Source organism: Patella vulgata, chromosome 1, assembly GCF_932274485.2.
Source record: "Patella vulgata chromosome 1, xgPatVulg1.2, whole genome shotgun sequence".
Classification (NCBI taxonomy): domain Eukaryota; kingdom Metazoa; phylum Mollusca; class Gastropoda; family Patellidae; genus Patella; species Patella vulgata.
This window is the reverse complement of record NC_065879.2, coordinates 88,173,892-88,194,005: the sequence shown is the minus strand read 5'-3', so window position 1 is coordinate 88,194,005 and position 20,114 is coordinate 88,173,892. Positions and strand designations below refer to the sequence as shown.

General features: G+C 40.9%; 1 long non-coding RNA gene across 2 annotated transcripts in view; it reads left to right on the top strand.

The window, feature by feature from the left end:
- Positions 1-19,347, top strand: part of LOC130010553 (uncharacterized) — a 46,311-nt gene extending 26,964 nt beyond the window's left edge. The window contains exons 2-6 of one of the 2 annotated variants that reach the window (XR_008785846.1): positions 3,251-3,468; positions 8,292-8,454; positions 9,298-9,515; positions 15,923-18,920; positions 19,039-19,347. This is a non-coding gene — a long non-coding RNA (uncharacterized LOC130010553). Of the gene's footprint in view, positions 1-3,250; positions 3,469-8,291; positions 8,455-9,297; positions 9,516-15,922 lie in introns of both variants that reach the window. The other variant, XR_008785845.1, reaches the window with a different exon arrangement.
- Positions 19,348-20,114: the final 767 nt, after the last annotated feature.

The window sequence follows — 20,114 nt, the reverse complement described above, 5'->3', positions numbered from 1 at the left end:
CGATCTACTCTTTATCACGTGCAACCGAGAATCGCAATCACAATGACAGACCTTATGATCTAACGCGCAGGCGTTTAACTATTCGATATATAAGAGTAGGCCTTAGCGCCGCCGTCCTGACAAAATTTCCCTCATAGCACCCTGTATGACGGATTCCAGCATAACATTGGACGTTAAACCCCATAGCACTCTGTATGACAGATTCCAGCATGACATTGGACGTTAAACCCCATAGCACTCTGGTTATTGTTTCTGTAAATAGTTACACATATCGATTTGAAAGGTTTCGCCATAATACGAAATAAAATGAAATGAAATGTGGTTTAACGTCCTACTGTTCTGCTCCTATACTGGGCTAATGAAGACGGGCATACGCTATACAGTGTGCTATGAGGGAAATTTTGCCCGGGCAGCGGCACTATCGCCTACTCTTATATCGAATTCCAACTGCCAAGGGATCTTTTACGCGCATTCCAATGTATACACGGGACCTCGGTTTTTTGTATCATCCGAAGGACTAGACAGCTGTCCTTGTCAGGCCCTCTGTTCGCCATAATACGCCTTGAGAGAAATAATATAACTCTGTAAGGAACATTCATTTTATTTTAAATGTGACTCAGCTGTTGGCTTTCAGATGTTATCTCTAGTGAAAACAGATTAATAGGAAATAGTGTGATATTAACAATCGTCTTATAAATAATAAATAACAAATTATCGGATTTCCAGATCTGTTTTTGTATGTTTCATTATCTCGAACCATCAGTGAAGCGGATCAATATAAACAACCCAGACGTAATCGGCCAGAGTTCAAGATTATTTCGTGGCGTTGGGTGGCCGAATGGTTAACGTGTGTGCGTTGCATCATTAGGTCTGCCATTGAGTCAAATGGTGTGATTTCGATTCCCTTAAGGTGGCCTTTACGTTTATATCTGACCTGGTACTCATATGCCCGCCTTCATTATAGTCTAGTTGGAGCAAAAATAGTAGAACGCTAAACCCCATCTCAATTCATTTCATGGCAGGATAAACTCGATTCTGTTTCATCTTCTAAATACGACCAATCCCGAGAAGATGTCGTGCTCGACTGTATTACGTTCTAATGTTTTATCGCGTGCAGATAAAGCTGTTTATTGGCCCGGATGTATTCTGGGTATTGGTGAGGGCTGGTAATTAAATCTAAAAGCAGACGAGGGAAAATCATGTAAAAAAACATGACAAGTGTCATTTATTATTTAAAACCTAAAGTCATAAACATAACAAACTTTTACTTATCTATATTCTTACCGCTTTATTCCCCGGTTGTACGTAACAAGAGTTAGGGTCGCCTGTCCAACCTCGTAGGTTTTCTCCGGGCTCTCAGGTTTCCTCCCACTGCTAAAGACCCCTACGCGCAAGCGAATTATTGAAATAAAAATGAACTATGTGTTAGTCCCGAAATGACCTAGTTTGTGTCGAGTCGACGTTTATAAGGTCTGTCATTGAGTCAACTGGCGTGGTTTCGATTCCCTGGTTGTACGTGACAAGGAGTAGGGTCGCCTGTCCAATCTCGTGGACTTTCTCCGGGTCCTCCAGTTTCCTCCCACTGCTAAAGACCCTTACGCTTAAGCAAATTATTGAAAAAATACCTGAACCATGTGTTAGTCTCGAAATGACCTTGTTTGTGTCTAGTGGACGTTAAACCCCATATCTCTCTCTCTCTCTCTCTCTCTCTCTCTCTCTCACACTCTCATTTGTCTGGCCGGTTATGTCGCGTCCGGAATGTTGACAACATGACATTTTGTTGTCTTTAACCAGTGGATAACAGCCGACTATATCAGAACCATGTTAAAACTATCTGCTCCGCCATTTTGTTTACTTTCATGCTCTGGTTAATCTCAACATAACCAAATTGTTATTTACTTAATGACCAACACCTTCTTCTTAAACCAATAATGACAACCGAGACAACACGTACGAGACTACTGTTTACACGTATAGACCTACATAGTTTCGATCAGACAAGTCCCACAACGCAGTAAAAGCGAGAGAGAGAGAAATGGGGTTTAACGTCCACTCGACACAAACTAGGTTATTTCGGGACTAACATATGGTTTAGTTTTATTTCAATAATTCGTTTGCACGTAGGGGTCTTTAGCAGTGGTAGGGAAACCGGAGGACCCGGAGAAAACCCACGAGGTTGGACAGGCGACCCTACTCCTTGTCACGGTGATTCGAAACCACGCCAGTTGACTCAATGACAGGCCTTATGATACAGCACGCACGTGCTAACCATTCGGCCATCCAACCCCCCAGGAGAGAGAGAAAGGTGGGAGAGGGGTATTGGGATTGAGGGGAGAGACATAAGTGGAATAGCCTAGGGACACTCGGCAAATCTCATCAGACCCTAGTACCCGCCATATGAACTACTTTCAAGTTCCCGGATTACAAATGGCGTCGCTCATGACGACGCCTTTGAACAATATTTTATCATACAAAGATGTCAAAGTCTGAAGCTGTTTTTTTTTCAACTTTATCCGATTTTCTTTAAACAGAGAACAAATTTGCAATTAAAATTCTACACACGCTTTGAACGACGCAATTTTGGGAATTTCTTTCCAAAAGCTGCAAGTTTTTCTAATAGTAATAATACAGATCTATATTTCGTTTCGTTTTGTTATACTTTCGATGACCGACACTAAATGAAGATCTGGCCAGTTGTACTGGAAGGTCACGTCAGGGGTCGTGCGAGCGGCTTTTGACCCTATGACTTCAGACATTGATTAATCAATCAGCGTTGACGTTTCTAGTGGTTTACCCACAGTTCCGCGAAGTCGCCGTAACAGATGGTTGCATTGGCTAATCCATCACGCCATCCAGAATGCAAGTTATATAACAACGCTTCCAGATCCCGGTGTAGTACAGGCGAATAAGATGAAATTTTGAACTATAAAAAACGATCTGTGTTTTATTCAGATTGCATCGCAATTGTATAGGTGTAGGTACATATCACTTACCGTCATGCAGCCGAGGCTAGATGTAGAGTAACGGAATCTGTCGAAGTTTGCGGAGTGAGTCTAAGAGTAGGATCACCTATGGCATGGGGTCTCATGGGTTTTCTCCAGGCCCTCCTGTTTCCTACCACTGTCAAAAGAACCCTATGAACAGGCAAATTATTGAAATACAAATTGAACCATATGTTAGTCGAGTGGACGTTACGCTCCATTTCTGTCTCTTTTTAGTGACTCATTTGAAACTCTTTTTTTATTTGTAGACATGTACATCACGAATAAAAGTATTGCCATCAAACCTAGTCTTGATCTACCAGTGAAGATGAGACCAGTGTCTATACCGATATTCATAGAGCGACAGTGGGAGCCGGTTAAAGTGAACATACCTCCACCTCAACCTCTAGATGGCGCTACATATACTTCCTGGAGAGACCGGAAGAAGAAAATAGACGATGCTTTATCCTGGCTACGGACTGAATTAGTAAGTATACTGTTTACTCCTTTTTTGTAATCTTTGGGGATCACGTGACTAAGTGGGTAAGACGCTGGCTCGCTAGCCTGGAGGTCGGGTGTTCGATCCCTGCATTGGCCGAGAAAGTTCATTCAGATTTTCCGGAGGGCCTGACAAGGACAGCTGTCTAGTCGTTCGGATGGGACGAAGAACCGAGGTCCCGTGTACACATTGGCGTGCACGTAAAAGATCCCTTGGCAGATGGAATTCGATATAAGAGTAGGCCGTAGCGCCGCTGCCCGGGCAAAATTTCCCTCATAGCACACTGTATGGCGTATGATCGTCTTCATTAGCCCATTATAGGAGCAGAACAGTAGGACGTTAAACCCCATTTCATTTCATTCCATTGTAATCTTTGGGCGCCGCGGTGGATCAGTGAGTAAGAAGTTGGCTCACGAACCTATAGGTCCTGTGTTCGATCCTTCCCTTGGCCGAGAAAGTTCATTTGGGATTTTCCGGCGTGGTTCTCCCTTGTCAGTGGTGCACAATAGAAGGACTGACAGGTGAGAAGGTATTAGTCGTTCGGATGGGTCGAAAAACCGAGGTCCTAGGCCCGGAGTACACTGAGATTATCGAACTTGTTCCATTTAACCCTTACAGTTTGAATATATAAATAACACAGAACCATTAACAACGACGAAGGTGGAATTCGCAGCTTTTTTTTTTAAATTATAAAAATACAGGAAGTAATATGATTGTCGTACATTTCTAATTTTAAACAACTGGTAAATATCTCTCTCTCTCTCTCTCTCTCTCTCTCTCTCTCTCTCTTTAAAGATATTGCAAATACTGAGTGAATTATTTGGGGAATTACATATGAATAGTTTTATAAGAATTTCTATTGAAAGATGGGAACTGCGGGGGCTCAGTGAGTACACGATGCTGGCTCGCTTGCCAGGAGGTCTTGGAATCACTTCTGGGTTTTGACCGAGAAAGTTCCTTGGGATTTTCCAGCGCGGTTTCATCCTTGTCAGTGATGCATCCTCTCTTTCTCTCTCTCTCTCTGGTAAATGTGTTGTCAACAACCTTATCATTATCTAACGATCATTAACACGATATAATACATATTAGTATCCGTCATTAAAAGAACAAATAATATAATATTATCTAATAAGGAGATAATGATGATAATATATTAATTAATACAGGTGTGATATATGAACTATAGTACGATCATTTGAAGATTTCACACACCTGCCCATATTATACAGTATAGACCAGGAAACGAATATGACAACATCGCCGCCATCTTGGAAGTTTGACGTCATGTCAAACATCGACGCGAAATTATTATCTACGGATCAAGCATGTCAGTATCATGCCTGTCTCAGCCTTAGTCTTTTTTCGAAGAGAGCTCCCCCGAAATATTATAATGTCCGGCATAGCCACCACGTATACCCGACTTCATATACCAAATTAATTGAAATGAATGCAGATTAACAGCCTACTCTTATATCAAATGTCAAATGCCGATGGTTCTTTTACGTGCACGCCAATGTGTACACTGGACTTGTTTTCGTTCCATTCGAACGACTATACATCCGACGAATTTTTCTCGGCCAACCCCGGGTTCGACCACGGGATCACCCGGTTAGCGAGCCAACGTCTTACTCATTGAGCCACCGCGGCTCATTCATATACCAAGCCTGTTATTATAAATTATTAAGGCGCTATATATACCAGTTCAATGAGTTGATGTACACGTATCATTAAACATCATTCAATTTCATTTCGTTTAATAGGGAGCCACGGTGACTAAGTGGGTAAGACGCTGGCTCGCTAGCCAGGAGGTTGGGTGTTCGATCCCTGCATTGGCCGAGAAAGTTCCTCCTGATTTCCCGACGTGGTTTCCCCTTGTCAGTGGTGCAGAACGGAGGGCCTGACAAGGACAGCTGTCTAGTCCTTCGGATGAGACGAAAAACCTAGGTCGCGTGTATACACTAGAATGCACGTAAAAGATCCCTTGGCAGATGGAATTCGATATAAGAGTCGGCGATAGTGCCGCTGCCCGGGCAAAATTTCCCTCATAGCACACTGTATGGCATATGCCCGTCTTCATTAGCCCAGTTTAGGAGCAGAACAGTAGGAGGTTAAACCCCATTTCATTTCATTTCAATGCAGGGGGGGGGGGGGGGGGCGTCATTGAAAAAAATGACGCAGCATACGGTTAGATCTATTTCACATGGAGACCTGGAAATTTCGTCATAGGTCACGAGATGTAAACAGGGCGAACATTAACCCTATCTCTGACCGAATACCTAGCTATAGCCCTAAGCCTTACCCTAACCCACAATCCTTGGCAACAATCACGTGCCCTAACCCTGTTTTACATCTCGTGACCTTGGGAAATCTGCAGGTGTGCATGTGAAATAGTTCTAACCGCACGCGCATACACAACAGTCGATTTAATGACAGGCTTTATGATCTAAACAGAGTGAGATAGGGTGGAATGGGGTTTAACGTCCTTTCGACCAACTAGGTCATTTCGGGACTAACACATGTTTCAATTCAATTTCAATAATTCGCTTGTGCGAAGGGGTCTTTAGCACTGGGAGGAAAACGGAGGACCCGCAGACCTTAGATCACTCAGCCTCCAATTGTTGGGGATGGCCTACTCTGCCGTTTATAGATATTGTTTGTGTGCAATTCGCAAGTGTATTAGCCGGAAGATCTGTACACTTCGCCTTATTTTCAAATACCATTAAAGATATCGATATCAGGACATAAAGAATAGGGACAAGTTTGAGCAGGGAATTAAGATTAGAATCAATGGGGAAATTAATGTTGTGCTGAGACCGAATACAAGCAGCTGTTGTAGTGTACAATTGATTCTAGTACTATTTTGGTTATGATAGGTTTATAGTGTTATTGGGTTCTTCTAGTACATGGGCTTTAATCTGAAGCTGGTAGTAAAACTAGTTTACAGTATATTTACTACCGGTGGAGTTGGATGGACGAATGCTTACAGCTTGCGCGTTGTATCATAAGGCCTGACATTGAATCAGCTGGCGTGACAAGGAGTAGGGTCGCCTGTCCAACCTCGTGGGTTTTCTCCGGGTCCTGCGATTTCCTCCCACTGCTAAAGACCCCTACCTGCAAGCGAATTATTAAAATTAAATTAAAACATGTTAGTCCCGAAATGACTTAGTTTGTGTCAAGTGGACGTTAAAGCCTCCCTCTCTCTCTCTCTCTCTCTCTCCCTCTCTTCTAGTACACCCCTAGCGAGTTAAGTCTAGAATGTGTTATATTTTATCAGCTGTTGAGTTGAGCTGTATTGATTTATCGATTAATGAATAATGATCGGGTAGAAATAGATTAACTACATTCCAGACATACTTTTCTACTTTACACCCGATTTCAACAAATGTCAAATGTATCTAAGACCTGGTTTCCTTTTCCTTCCTGCTAGTCAGACTATTGAAATTATCTCTCAGAAATGAAGTGAATGTATGTCTTACTCCATTATTTTCAAATTAATCTTCTTTAGATTATTAAAAGAAGCAAGGAAATCGGATGATTTAATTTTGATATTAAACGAAAATGAAATGAAATGGGGGTTTAACGTCCTACTGTTCTGCTCCTATACTGGGCTAATGAAGACGGGCATACGCCATACAGCAGTGTCCTATGAGGGAAATTTTCGGACAGCGGCACTACGGCCTACTCTTATATCGAATTCCAACTGTCAAGGGATCTTTTACGTGCACGCCAATGTGAACACCGGACCTCGGGTTTATCATCCCATCCGAACGACTAGACAGCTGTCCTTGTCAGGCCCTCCGTCCTGCATCACCTCCCCCACCCCATTGAAATAGACTTATGTAATATATAAAAATCGTGTACAAGTCACTTTTGATTTCAAATATATCAACATCCGGGGCTTTTGTTAATATATCTTTTACTACCAACATACACCAGTTCGTGATCCTTGTTACGGGTGCATTGCACTAGGCAGGGAATATTTACTTTCTAGGACACCATTTTCTATTTACACCTGTCGTAAATATGTTAATACATTCGCCCGTGGAAGCTTAAAATGCATGGTGAATTGATGGCACAGTACTCTGTACATAAGCTGTAATAGTTAATATATCTTTTACTACCAACATACACCAGCTCGTGATCCTTGTTACGGGTGCATTGCACTAGGCAGGGAATATTTACTTTCTAGGACACCATTTTCTGTTTACACCTGTCGTAAATATGTTAATACATTCGCCTGTGGAAGCTTAAAATGCATGGTGAATTGATGGCACAGTACTCTGTACATATACTGTAATGGTTGCCAGGCAATGTTGGCACCAACTTTATACCGTGATTAATAGTACTAGTTACAGGTGGTTTGAAGAATTCTGGGTTTGGCACCGACGTAGTTATTCCTGGCATTATAGCTTCCATTGTGTTTAAACATTACATACCGGTAGTAATATAAATCGTTAACTCAAACTACCCTGGTTGATACACACCGGTAGTAATATACATCGTTAACTTAAATTACTCCGGTTGTTACATACCGTAACAAACATCGTTAACTCAAATTACTCTTATATTTAAAGAAACAATACGCAGAATAAAATAATACAGACTTTTTTTTATCTGTGGGGTTTAACGTCCATTCGACACAAACTAGGTCATTTTGGGACTAACATAGGGAGAGAGAGAGACCCCTACGTGCTAGCAGATTATTGATATAAAATTGAACCATATGTTAGACCCGAAATAAATGTGTCGAGTTGACGTTAAACCTCATTTCTCTCTTTCAATTTATTTATATTTTTATTCATTTATTTTAGTCGAATCTTAAGATACAAGATCAACAAATATTAGGTCAGTTAAGACGATGCCAGGATACGATAGAAAACCTGAAACTACAGAAAAACACGTGGCATGATGGCGACATGTCAGAAGATGACCTTGAGGAAGATGAAGGTCACTGGGAGGACTGGGAAATATCAGGTGAGATGATAGAACATGCTACATTTTCTTAAACTCGAATTGATTGGATTTTAAAGATGCATTATCTAAAGGGGACTTGGCCAAAGATACTGGATAATCAACCGCATAAAAAACCAAACTCCCAGTTACGCATGGGCAATGGACTTTTCCTTAAATATTGACAACAATCCCAGACCCTCCGTACGTTGAAGACTAGGAGGTTCTGGATGGAGACCTGTAATAGGCAGATTTAGCTCTTGCATAGTGTATGTTTAAGTGCTAAATATGCCTATTGCAGATCTTGCTTTTGGCCTAAAATGGTATATGATATGAAATGAAATGAAATGGGGTTTAACGTCCTACTGTTCTGCTCCAACAGGACTAATGAAGACGGCAAATATTATATAAATATTTAATTAGACATGTATTCACATAACAAGCCATTAATCAACTCTCTAGGCAATCGGCCGGTCGCGATTTTTAATGGATTGTTACACGAGCGCCATTTAATTTAATAATTGATAATCGATACTTTGTTTATTATCGTAACAATGGCAGTAATGGAAGTGACCGCCATATCCAAAAATTAGTACATTATTTTACAATAGCGTACGCTCTAGATCATAAGGTCTATCATTGAGTCACGTTACGTGGTTTCGATTCCCAAATTGTACGTAAGGGTCGCCTGTCCAACCTCGTGCGTTTTGTCCGGTTCTTCCGGTTTCCTCCGATGCTACGCGCAAGCGAATTATTGAAATAAAATTGAAGTATATGTTAGTCCTGAAATGACCCAGTTGTGTCGAGTGGACGTTAGACCCCAGTTCGCTCTCTCTTTTAAAGTATTTGCATTTTTTGTTATTTCAGAGTTCGACAGAGCATTCGACAAGAGTATCAACGAGTGTAAAGACTTAGAAAAACAGTGTTTAGATTTAGAGACAGATTTTGAAACTCGTCGAAAAACTCCTTCCGTTTCCTCCTCATTATCCTCACCAAATTCCGACAAACATTCGAAATATTTCCACAAATATTCCGAGTCGGAGTCAAGTTCCGGTTCTTCGTCATATATCAGACAGGATATTGAGGTAACGGTGTGATGACGTCATAGGGAAACCCCCTATTGGCTAAGTGTGTTACTAAAAATAACCAAACCCACGGAATGCATTTAGGAGCATGAATAGGTTTTAAGTGATTGATTGCTTTTTTGTTGGCATGTGATGAAATACATTTGTTGTGATCCAGGAATCAACCTAGGTATGCTGATCGGTGCTTGTGTATAGTCTGTTCTGTCTGTTTTTAAGATGACCAACGTTCCTGGATTATCTATGAATAATATGACGTGACTATCCACGACGCATACACAACCAAAATTAAAATTTCACCGTCATCGACATCGTAAATTGTATTCGGGTTCAACACAGAATAAGCATGTACTGCATCATGTACGACAGCTATAGATAGTCTGGCTAACTGTGATAAAAATATTATTTAGTGCTACCCGGGATAAAAGACCCACAAACTATCACCCAGACTGTAACGACAAGCGTACTAATAAATAAAACGCTAAAATATGTGTTTTAATTCATGCATGGATTACTGTATGTGACTCTTGAAATGTGACATTCTCCCATGCAAGGGAAGGCAACTCTGCTCGGGAGAAATGTGACTTTCTCCCATGAAAGTCTCGCTACAGGGAAGGCACCTCTGTCTGCTTGGGAGAATGGAAATGTGGCATTCTCCCGTGCAAGTCTCGCTATCCAGCTAGTGTAAGGAAAGACCACTCTGCTTGAAAGAATGGAAATGTGAATGTGTGTTTTAACAAGTCATTTTGATTGACCCTGGCTTTTGTTGTGATCTAGTGCTCCACATTGACATTGTCTAAAACAGACAAGTTTTATAGTATTTACGTCGTATTAAAAGTAGCGTCGACACCGAGTAAACGCTACACCAACATAGTGTTGTGATCAAGGTGGCGGCTAAGATAACGTTACAACAGAAACAAAATTTATATTAAAGAGACCGGTGTTACGTTACAGACAACTTCTGAGTTTAAGAAAGTTCTATGGTAACGTCGTATTAAAAGGAAACGCTACAGCAACAGAATGTTGTATTCAAGATGGCGGTTTAGATAACGTTACGAGAGAAACAAACTTTATATTAAAGAGACCGGTATCACGTTACAGACAACTTCTGAGACTAAGAAAATTCTATTTTAATAACGTATAAATGGTAACGTTACAACCGAGTAAACGTTGCATCAACAAAATGTTGTGATCAACGTAACATTGAAATCAAGATGGCGGTTAAGATAACGTTACAGCAGAAAAAAAACTTGACATTGAACAGATCGGTGGGACGTTGCCGACAATGTCTGCGGTAACATTGTGGTTAAAATGGTGATAATTAAAGATAACGTTACAGCAAAAAAAAAGAGCTTTACATTGAAAATAGCCACCGGATATATTCACTTAATCTGATATGTACTTTTGTTTGTGATTTCCGCGTAGTATGTCTTATCCGTAGATTTGTTTTGTGTAATTGTGCTTGTTGTAGCCCCCCCCCCCCCTGTGTAGTTAGGCCTACTATTAGATAATATCGTGATCGAGAAGTCGTTATTAACATGAAAGATAACGTCAAAACATAATATTATAACTTTATAACGAAGAATGTTGTTGATAAACTGTAAGGTATAACTGTGCGACATCTTTTCTTGACTTGACCTGTATTGTTTTTTTCCGAGATAAAATCATCAGAACAATCACAATATGTTGACATATTACCAATTTAATATTGCGGTATCTATCGCGCTATTGACCCCTATATGCTTCCATACTTTCCAGATTAAGCCCCTCATACTTTATAACGACAATAACATTCCTATGACTCACCGAATAATAACAAGAAGAAATTCCAATCACGTATTCGGAATATAAAAATGATTTTAATTGCATTATTTATTGGGAAAACCCAAACTTATAATGAATGGCCCTAATTATAGTAGTCTCTATCATCCAGAAAAATAGTCTACGTTGAAGACTAGGAGGTTCTGGGTGACCGAGACTATAATTCATTGTACTACTGGTTATATCCGTAAGCATATAAACGCAGAGAGAGGGAGAGAGAGAGAGAGAGAGAGAGAGTTTAACGTCCACTCGACACAAACAAGGTCATTTCGGCACTAACATATGGTAGTGTTCTTTAGCAGTGGGAGGAAACCGGAGGACCTTCAGAAAACCCACGAGGTTGGACAGGCGACCCTACTCCTTGTCACGTACAACCAGGATTCGAAACCACGCCAGTTGACTCAATGACAGGCCTTACGATACAGCGCGCACGTGCTAACCATTCGGCCATCCACCCCCATAAACGCATAGAATAATAATGACGAAAGTTTGCATGTTTAAGTATGTGATTATGTAACAAAGAAGACATTGCATTGATTTTATTCATTAATAAATGAAAACTAAATATGTCACCGTGTTATAAAAATCAAGCCATTAAAATTCATATGTATATTCATTGTGCTGAAGAGTCCGACGTGTTACTAAAAATAGATGACGATTTATTTTAAAGCATGATTTAAACATGTTAATGCATGTTATTTATATTTTTCTGTGAGCTATTAATATAAATATCTTAGTGATGACGTCATTTATGACCCTCGTTTAAAGAATGACAGTAATCTCTTGTTATAACGTTAATAGATTAATTGGTCTATAACGAAGAACTTGTGTTAAATAAAAGTTAAATACGGAAATTCCAGTGCCCGATTTAGATGAAGAGTGGCGCTAGTCTATTTTATCAAGCGCGGATCCAGAGCCCAGGATAGGGGGCGGGAGCACGGATGGTGACGCTAGAAGCCCGGAAAGCCATTTCCAGTGATCTGAAACAAGAATCCAGTTAAAAAATAATGAATTATAATGGACCGTTTTCAGCCAGAAATCCCGATAGCGGTCTCGGGGGAGAAGGGGGGGGGGGGTCGGGTTCGTGCGCAGGGTGCGCCTCCACTAGATCCAGCCTTGTTTACAATGAGGGATCACGTGGCTAAGTGGGTAAGACGCTGGCTCGCTAGCCTGGAGGTCGGGTGTTCGATCCCTGCATTGGCCGAGAAAGTTCATCCAGATTTTCCGGCGTGGTTTCCCCTTGTCAGTGATGCAGAACGGAGGGCCTGACAAGGACAGCTGTCTAGTCGTTCGGATGGGACGAAAAACCGAGGTCCCGTGTACACATTGGCATGCACGTAAAAGATCCCTTGGCAGTTGGAATTCGATATAAGAGTAGGTCGTAGCGCCGCTGCCCGGGCAAAATTTCCCTCATAGCACACTGTATGGCGTATGCCCGTCTTCATTAGCCCAGTTTAGGAGTAGAACAATAGGACGTTAAACCCCATTTCATTTCATTTCATATACATGTATGCGTCTGAACGAGCAGAATTATTTCATTATGTAAAGTTTGTTGATAATCTCCCAAACCTCACGCCAAACATTGTCTCCATGTTGAACCTCCAGCTGCTCAAATTCCCGAACATGCCCCTGTCGGTATTCTTGAAGCAATGGCCCGGGAGGAATTCCTCTCTGGCCATTGCTAGATTGGCTTCTGATACTTGAGCTTTTGAGGGAGTGTGCTTATTCTTTCCGTCCAATCAAACCTCTCCCAAGTACAGCAACATGACAGCCCTTCGTTTAATCTGGAATCTCCCCTAAAACTTTGGACAGTGATTTAAGGTATTAAAAACGGTGAAAGTATTCTTCGCCTCCAAACAATATTGTTTACAGTGTAACCGTTTTCAATAGCCTCGTTTGTCACGCTATTAGTTTTTCTGCAATATTCTGCTATGCACTGGTTAAATGGGCGTAATAAATTTCGTGAGTCATGACGTAACGTTATGTTAACAATTTATTTTGGAGCTTTGTTTACACTCGAATGAAATTGTTAGGTATTGGATGTTAATCGGACTATTGACCAGTCATAAATTGGAACAGAAATGTGCTTTCATTACGGCAATGTTAAGTGGGATTAGGCCTAATCAAACGAAACACCGCGAGGCGTATGGACCGCCATACCATCGGAAGTTTACATCCATTAATCCTACGTTTCTTTATTGTTGGGGGGTTGGATGGCTGAAAGGTTAGCGTGTGCGCGTTGTATCATAAGGTCTGTCATTGAGTCAACTGGCGTGGTTTCGATTCCTCGGTTGTACGTGACAAGGAGTAGGGTCGCCTGTCCAACCTCGTGGGTTTTCTCCGGGTCATCCGGTTTCCTCCCACTTTTAAAGATCCCTACGCGCAAGCGAATTATTGAAATAAAATTAAACCAAACGTTAATCCCGAAATGACCTGGTTTGTGTCGAGTGGACGTTAAACCCCATTTCTCTCTCTCTCTTCGTTATTGTTATATTCTTGTTATATAATAAAACAAAACAATACAATATAGTTTTATTATTATAGTCTTATCAATTCTGTCGCCTTCCACGCGAAACTGGGCCTACTATAGTCAATAATTGAAGCCATGGTATAATGGACGCGTTATCTGTTGACCTCCTAGATGTATTTGTTTCCTGTTTACGGATAAATCGAGACAATCAGAATTCTTTATACCGGCCAATTAAAATGCTCGTATCACACATCTTTAAACCAACCAATTAAATTGCTCGTATCACACATCTTTAAACCAGCCAATTAAAATGCTCGTATCACACCGGATTCAATGCTTTGGTTCAAAATAAAGATGACGACGAGAGAGAGAGATGTTTAACGTCCACTCGACATAAACTATGTAATATCGGGACTAACATATGGTCCACTTTTATTTCAATAAATTGCTTGCGCGTAGGGGTCTTTAGCGGTGGCAGGAAACCAGAATACCCTGAGAAAACCCACGAGGTTGGACAGGTAACTCCACTCCTTGTCACGTTCAAGCAGAAAATCGAAACCACACCAACTGACTCAACGACAGATCTTGTGATTTCACGCGCATACGTTAAACGATTAGACCACCTCCACCCCCAAAATGTCGACGGACAATTTCATTGATCTAATATGTGGCTGACCCAATAGAAATGAAATGAACTACATCAGGGCGGACTGAGCCTCGGACCACCTAAGGTGATATCGTAAACAAAGAACTACCCAGTTCGCCTCTGGCTATATAATACCAGTATTGCTTAATTGTGGCTGTCACGTTATTTTGGTAAGGTAGCTCCCTAGCAGGGTCGTAACTAGCTCAGAGCAACGAGGGGGGCGGGAAGTGTTCTCGGGGGTGCTGTAAAATTAACGGACGTTTTTATGGTCGACAATTTTTTCACCCCCCTAGTTACGGCCTGCACCCTAACCTACATCACTCAATAGCCTTTTGGTTGTGTTGGTGCAAATCTGGTTGCTTGGTTACCGTTCAACATGGCGACCCCCACCCCTCAATTCTGCCATATTGTAGTCCCGATTAACAAATGTGGAACATATTACATAACAGAACACATGGACCAGTTCACTCGGCGGAACTCCTTTAGTGTATAATATGGAACCATTACTGACCAAGGTACTGTAGACACCATGGAAACACCCGAAATATCCTCTAGTGCCGAAACTCCTGTATGTCACCCAACCGTCCTTAACGTTAACACGTGTGTGTGCCCCCCCCCTCTCTCTCTCTCTCTCTGTTAGAGCAGAACAGGATGTTCAACCCCATTTCATTTCGATTTCATCTTGGGAATAGAAGCCTCATTGTCGGCAGGTAAAGCATCCCCACTCTGACCAGAACGGTAGAAAGTTAACCCTCTCCTTTCCAACATGAAATGAAATGAAATGAAATGGGGTTTAACGTCCTACTGTTCAGCTCCTAAACTGGGGTAATGAAGACGGGCATACGCCATACAGTGTGCTATGAGGGAAATTTTGCCCGGGCAGCGGCACTATCGCCTACTCTTATATCGAATTCCAACTGCCAAGGGATCTTTTACTTGCATTCCAATGTATACACGGGACCTCGGTTTTTCGTCTCATCCGAAGGACTACCTTTCCAACATAAAACAATGTGGAAATAATGATTCTATATTAATTGATTATCTGTCTGAATACAATAAATATTCTCTGGACTTGCAAGTAAAGACAAAGCTCAGATTAACGGGATCGAGGCCCGGGGCCGGACTAGAATCACTGGACCCCTAACGCGACGAAAACGTTATTTCATATCCTTTTGAATGGCACAATTACAGAGAAGGTTGGGGGGTGGCAGACTCACCCAGTATCTGCCCATTACGCCGCTAGAAGCCTAGACCGATCACCGACTGGAACTTCACAGAGAAGGTTAAGAGATAGCTCAGTCTCAGCCCTCGCGCCGCTAGATCGATTACCGTGAAACTTTCATCTGGAATTTGATTTTTTTCTCTTTTTGCCATGCCCCCCCCCCCCTAAACCTAAGCTGGGCTTTGGGTAAAGATCCACCAGAGAAAAACATTTAACTGTTATGTACGTCAATGCTTTATTTTTCATTTCAGGACGCCGACAGACTCCGCCCATTTCCGGACAGTGGTAGACTCCGCCCATTTCAGGAAAGTGATAGACTCCGCCCATTTCAGGAAAGCGATAGACTCCGCCCATTTCAGGAAAGTGATAGACTCCGCCCATTTCAAAGGTTTCATCGTGAAAACTTTCTGCCGAACATCTTTACGTCAAGCCTTATGACAACCCTACGGGACTTCACCTAACTACAGAAGTTTGAACTGTGTGATTTAGTCTTGGTATTATAGGGTGTGTCATATTCTTAATGAATTAAGAAACATGTATATTAGCGCGTGGCTTGCTAAATAATATTGCATTTCCTTGTGCCGAGCTTGCTTATGCTTATTCATAACAATAGTGGATGTTTTTCTTATCTTTTGATAATTCGAATTTTTGGGGATAGATGCCAACTTCGAAATTATATAAACCAGATCTTCGAGACTAAAAAGTTCGCGATAGTGATGATTCCCGATCGTCGAGATTAGGGAGTTAACAATAGTGATATTTCCAGATCTTCGAGACAATAGTGATATTTCCAGATCTTCGAGACTAAGGAGTTCGCAATACTATTGCCAGATCTTTGAGACTAGGAGTTCGGAATAGTGATATATCCAGATCTTCGAGACTAGGAGTTCGGGATAGTGATATATCCAGATCTTTGAGACTAGAAGTTCGGGATAGTGACACATCCAGACCTTCGAGACTAAGGGGTTCGGGATAGTGATATTTAATTGTAAATTCGCGTCACGCTTTAGACAACGTGTAAATTGAGTATGTTTCGTGTGTTAGTAATTGATATAGCGTGTGTGTGTAGTCGATATTAATACGTCAACATATTGTGATCGTGGAGATGATTTTATCACTGAAACTCAAATGTGCACATGTAAAATGAAATAAATGAAATGAAATTCGGTTTAACGTCCAACTGTTCTGCTCCGACTAGGCTAATGAAGACAGGCATACGCCATACAGTGTGCTATAAGGGAAATTGTGCCCAAACAGCGGCGCTACGCCCTACTCTTATATCGAATTTCAAGGTTTCCATGACTAAACATGCTCAAACCGCAGAGAAATGTAATGACAGTCTACGACAAAGTGCAATGATTTAATTAACTCGGCAAAAATCGTCCTTTCAGAGGTAAAATCACTCCATCATCATGTTGACATATTGCCTTATTAAAATATTTTGTTATTGACTTTTATACGCTTCCATACATATGTGTAGTTATATGCGCTGTACCATAAAGTCTGTCATTGAGTCAACTGGTGTGGTTTCGATTCCCCGGTTGTACGTGACAAGGAGTAGGGTCGTCTGTCCAACCTCGTGGGTTTTCTCTGGGTCCTCCGGTTTCCTCCCTCCGACTGCTAAAAACCCCTACACGCAAGCGGATTATTGAAATAAAATTAAACCATAATATGTTATTCCCGAAATGACCTATGTTTGTGTCGAGTGGACGTTAAACCCCATCTCTCTCTCTATCTCTCTCTCTCTCTCTCTCTCTCTCTGTTTGTAATTATTTATGGAGTGTTCCTGTTTATTATTATATTGTTGATTAAAGGATGACTGTCACGTGTTTGTGGAATGAAAATGGTTTTTTGTTGACAATAAAACGAGTAATTGCCATTAAAGGGCAATATTGGTGCCAGTCATTATCACATATGTGATAGAACTGGTTAAACACGTTCCAAATATAATTTTAACACAGAGATCATTGCTACGATAGATACATAATGAAGGTTTCAACAATCGGAAGTGACGAACGCAAAAGGAAAACACGAGATATCCCTCTGTATAAATGACTGAAGTGACGAGCGATAACAGATACATGGGCGAATTTCTGCTCACTAATAATTCTTTCGAAGACCAAAAGTTGTTGCGTGAGACTGATTATATTTGGAACGTGTTTAACCAGTTCTATCACATATGTGATAACAACTGACACCAATATTGTCCTTTAATAAATTAATGTAATGCTTGTTGTGAATATTGCTATTGGATTAATCCCTAAAATATCAAATGTCCACATCAACTTAAGACAGAAGCATAGATATACACAAGTTTATTACAAAGGCAATGGCGACGCCCAGACGAAAATTCAAATTATGAGTCCTGTAAGTGAAAATTAAGTGTGATTTAGGCCCATAGCTCGGGGGGGGGGGGCAGCTACCTTTGCCGATTGGTCAAAAACATTATTATAGGTACGCTAGAGTCGTTTTCCTTCCTTCAAATTTTTATAATGTTCATATCAAAATATCATAATACGCCTATATCGCAAATACATCCTCCAAATTGAAATTTTCCATCATTTCCATAGTTCCTCTCCTCAGGTGAAAACCCTATTTTCTCAAATTTAATGGCGGGGGGAGGGGGGAGCACCCGTTCGCCGTGGACCGTCAAATGTAGGTACACCGGCGCCCCCAGAAGACCTTGCCACCCACCCCCAGAACATTTTGAGGATAGCTGCGGGCCTGAGTGTGATTCAATAAAGTATTTATAGATAGCCATAATGGCAAGTACAGGCTAGTGGGTAAGGGGGTGCACATTGGGTAATAAGGCCATGACTGAGTGGCAGGGTCGACTGCCTAGCCATGTGGATTTTCTCCGCCCCCCCCCTCCTACTCCCTCTGATTCTTTCACTGATTTTTAGAAATTGGATTTTGCTTGAAATGTAATTGATCACCAAGTAACCACGTCACTCTATAAACAACTCACAACATATAAGTGTTTTGGACATCGCTTCAGGAATAAAAGAAATGAAATGGGGTATCAACAAAAATGGCAATGCAAAAGGGAGAAAAAGGTGGGGGGGGGGGCACACTTAGCTCCGCATGAGAACTGACACTAAACTAAGCTAGTTAAATCCTAAATCGACGATTTTAGTCAAAGCCACTAAGTATACTTCGAGAATTTTATTAAGTATTTAATCTGCTTCCATTTAATAAAATTGTGAAAGTTAATTTAGTCTTTGCGTGTATGACAGATGTGAAACGGAAGTGACGAACGCAAAAGGAAAACACGAGATATCCCTCTGTATAACTGACTGAAGTGACGAGCGATAACAGATACATGGGCGAATTTCTGCTCACTAATAATTCTTTCGAAGACCAAAAGTAGAACTGCATTACAAAACAGTATATTCATTTATGAATATGGCGGCCTTTTACGGCAGAGATCTATTCTCGAAGTATGAAGTAGATGGTTCTCTGCGTGCAGAATGGGGAGTGAACTGTTATAATAATATGCAGACGAATTACAAATCGTGTGTACAGATATAACGGAAATTAATTGTGGTCTGCATCCTATTTCTAAGTATAAACGAGTTGCCTCCCTCTAAGTGCGTTCTTTCAATACGGAAGCGTTGGTTATTTTGTATTTAAAGGTTTTCAAATGATGTGGTAATTATTTTTTTTTTTACATGAGAGTGAGTGAGAGGGGGGGGGGGGGGTAACGTCCACTCGACACAAACTAGGTCATTTCGGGACTAACATATTATGGTTTAATTTTATTTCAATAATTCGCTTGCGCGTAGGGGTCTTTAGCAGTGGGAGGAAACCGGAGGACCCGGAGAAAACCCTCAAGGCTGGACAAGCGACCCAACTCCTTGTCACGTACAACCGGGGAATCGAAACCACATGGAATATGTTTGTAGTCAATGTCACAGAAGGTTCCGTTTTATCTCAACAAGTACAGTTAGGGTAGACAGACAGTTCTAAACTATGGCCAGTATGGGCATTGACCCTGGTCAAGTATTTTCTCCAAAGCAATTGAAAAATAAAATACTCATCACATATTAAATTGAACTTCAGAGTTGACTGAAAAATAAAAATGAATTTGATAAGATCTGGATTTATATCCACTTACAAGGAATAAAAATGTAAAAGGTTGATGAATTAAATATACAATATGCTAAAATTAACACACTTATATGGATATACTACTTCTAAATTTTATTAACATGCTACGTTTCAATACACATACAGGTTAAGTGTGTTAATTATAGTATAATCTATTTCTATATGTCTTATAATGATTATACATTTAAAGGGACAATAACACTCTTGCTGGCTTGACAGCCCCAGAAAATAAAAAATAGCCTTATTCTAAGTACTAGATGTGTTTGTGTCCTACATGTTGTGTAAATTATCCATTATATCCTATTTTACTTGTCCAGAGGGTTCAAAAATATT